Raw genomic sequence first — 4,671 nt, forward strand, 5'->3', positions numbered from 1 at the left:
ATATATATATATATTGTATATATATATACAATATATATATTGTGAATATATATATATTGTATATATATACATACAATATATATATTGTGAATATATATATATTGTATATATATATATACAATACATATATATTGTGAATATATATATATATTGTATATATATATACAATATATATATTGTGAATATATATATATTGTATATATATATACAATATATCTATTGTGAATATATATATATATTGTATATATATATATACAATATATATATTGTGAATATATTTATATTGTATATATATACAATATATATATTGTGAATAAATATATATATTGTATATATATATACAATATATATATTGTGAATATATATGTATTGTATATATATATATACAATATATATATTGTGAATATAAATATATTGTATATGTATATACAATATATATATTGTGAATATATATATATATTGTATATATATACAATATATATATTGTGAATATATATATATTGTATATATATATATACAATATATATATTGTGAATATAAATATATTGTATATATATACAATATCTATATTGTGAATGTATATATATTGTATATATATATACAATATATATATTGTGAATATATGTATATATTGTATATATATACAATATATATATTGTGAATATATATATATTGTATATATATATACAATATATATATTGTGAATATATATATATTGTATATATATATATACAATATATATATTGTGAATATATATATATTTTATATATACAATATATATATTGTATATATACAATATATATGTTGTGAATATATATATTGTATATATACAATATATATATTGTGAATATATATATATTGTATATATACAATATATATATATATTGTGAATATATATATATATATTGTATATATATATACAAGATATATATTGTGACTATATATATTGTATATATATATATATATACAATATATATATTGTGAATATATATATATTGTATATATATATATGTATATACAATATATATATTGTGAATATATATATATTGTATATATATATGTATATACAATATATATATTGTGAATATATATATTGTATATATATATGTATATACAATATATATATTGTGAATATATATATATATTGTATATATATATATATACAATATATATATTGTGAATAAAGATATACTGTATATATATATACAATATATATATTGTGAATATATACGTATATCGTATATATATATATATATATATACAATATATATATTGTGAATATATATATATTGTATATATATATACAATATAAATATTGTGAATATATATATATTGTATATATATATACAATATATATATTGTGAATATATATATATTGTATATATATATATACAATATATATATTGTGAATATATATATATTGTATATATATATATACAACATATATATTGTGAATATATACAAATTGTGTATATATATACAATATATATATTGTGAATATATATATTGTATATATATATATATACAATATATATATTGTGAATATATATATTGTATATATATATATATATACAATATATATATTGTGAATATATATATATTGTATATATATAAATACAATATATATATTGTGAATATATATATATATTGTATAGATATATACAATATATATATTGTGAATATATATATATTGTATATATATATATACAATATATATATTGTGAATATATATATATTGTATATATATATATACAATATATATATTGTGAATGTATATATATTGTATATATATACAATATATATACTGTGAATATATATATATTGTATATATATATATATATATACAATATATATATTGTGAATATATATATATTGTATATATATATACAATATATATATTGTGAATATATATATATATATTGTATATATATATATATACAATATATACATTGTGAATATATATATATTGTATATATATATATATATATACAATATATATATTGTGAATATATATATATTGTATATATATATATATATACAATATATATATTGTTAATATATATATATTGTATATATATATATACAATATATATATTGTGAATATATATATATTGTATATATATATATACAATATATATATTGTGAATATATATATATTGTATATATATATACAATATATATTTTGTGAATATATATATTTTGTATATATACATATATATACAATATATATATTTTGAATATATATATATTGTATATATACATATATATACAATATATAATGTGAATATATATATATTGTATATATATATATACAATATATATATTGTGAATATATATATATTGTATATATATATATACAATATATATTGTGAATATATATATATTGTATATATGTATACAATATATATATTGTGAATATATATATATTGTATATATATATACAATATAAATATTGTGAATATATATATATTGTATATATATATATATATACAATATATATATTGTGAATATATATATTGTATATATATATATATATATATATATATATACAATATATATATTGTTAATATATATATTGTATATATATACATAATATATATATTGTTAATATATATATATTGTATATATATATACAATATATATATATTGTATATATATACACAATATATATATTGTGAATATATATATATATTGTATATATATATATACAATATATATATTGTGAATATATATATAGTGTGTATATATATATGCAATATATGTATTGTGAATATATATATATTGTATATATATATATGCAATATATATATATTGTGAATATATATATATTGTATATATATATATATTTTTTTTTTTTTTTTTTTTTACAAAGGCATCACCACATTATCAAGGCCCAGAGGCCACTCAAGGATAAGGGTTAAAGAGTGTACAGTAGAAGTTGGTCAATATAGTAATCATTAGTAATGAAAATTTGGTAAATTTAATAACTTATATGGAACGGCTCATCAAGAACTTATTTACTTTAGACTTGAACAAAACCATATTGTAGTCAGCCGGAAAGCAGGAAAACGGAAGACAATTCCACAGGCGTGCAGTTCTAAGAAAGAAGCTTTGTTCATGGAATCTACGTTTAGGTTTAGGCACAGATAAAGAGTGGGGGAAATTATTGATAGTGTTTACAGCTAGACGAGTGTTTCTTGTGAAAGTTTGGCGAGGGGGGACCATAGATTGAAGCTCAGTTGAACACTTTCCATGAAAATAACGATACATCAGAGACAAACTCGCAACATCTCTTCTGTGAGATAGAGGTTGCAAGGAGGAGAAAAGGACATCTCCTACGAGGCTACGAAGTCTATTTTGAACTCTATCAAGGCAGGACAAGTTCTTTCTAGCAGCTCCTGCCCAGATGTGGCAACAGTATTCCATCCTTGGACGTACCTGGCTCTTATATAGATAGAGAATAGCATCAGCAGTGAGATATTTACTGGATCGATAGAAAGATCCCACCATTTTTCCAGCGGCCTTGGCAACAGATTTGATATACGTGTTCCATTTAAGATCAGGAGTAATGGTCAAGCCCAGAAGCTTGTCAAAACTTGAGGCCTCCTGAAGACGAGAGCCATTCATTTCAATTGATGACAAATGTGGATTAGAATGTTGATGATGTAAAGAGAGAAGCTTGGTTTTGGATGCATTAAAAGTAACCAGCCACTCCTTTCCCCATTGTACTACGTGCTCAAGATCAGAGGAGAGAGAATTGGAGAGAACTTGCTCGTTTACTGTCTTAGATGTGGTACCATAAATGGTAGTGTCGTCAGCATAAATGTCTACAAATGATGTAAGGATATGATTTGGAAGATCATTAATGTAGATCAGGAAAAGAGTTGGGCCCAGGATGGATCCCTGAGGGACACCGGCATTAATATTGTGAGCTTCTGATTTTTGCCCCTCAACTACTACTCTTATGAATCTATCAGAAAGAAATGATTTAATAATTGAGAAGACTTTTCCAGCTATACCATAGCTAGCGATCTTATGAAGTAAACCTTTATGCCATACCCTATCAAAGGCTTTAGATATGTCAAGAGCAATTGCCCTAGAAAGATTGCCACCGTCGAGAGATTTGCTAATCCTATGCGATATAACTGTAAGGACATCTGCTGTAGATCTAGCAGAACGGAAACCATATTGAATATACAATATATATTGTGAATATATATATATTGTATATATATATACAATATATATATATTGTGAATATATATATATTGTATATATATATATACAATATATATATATTGTGAATATATATATATTGTATATATATATACAATATATATATTGTGCATATATATATATATATTGTATATATATATATACAATATATATATTGTGAATATATATATATTGTATATATATATACAATATATATATTATGAATATATATATATTGTATATATATATATATATATACAATATATATATAAATATACAATATATATATATATATATACAATATATATATAAATATTTTGAGTATATATATATATACACTATATATATATTGTGAATATATATATATACACACAATATATATATTGTAAATATATATATATACACACACAATATATATATATTGAGAATATATATATATATATATATATATACAAT

This window comes from Euprymna scolopes, chromosome 16, assembly GCF_053919585.1.
Source record: "Euprymna scolopes isolate OS-2025 chromosome 16, ASM5391958v1, whole genome shotgun sequence".
In the NCBI taxonomy this organism is placed as follows: domain Eukaryota; kingdom Metazoa; phylum Mollusca; class Cephalopoda; order Sepiida; family Sepiolidae; genus Euprymna; species Euprymna scolopes.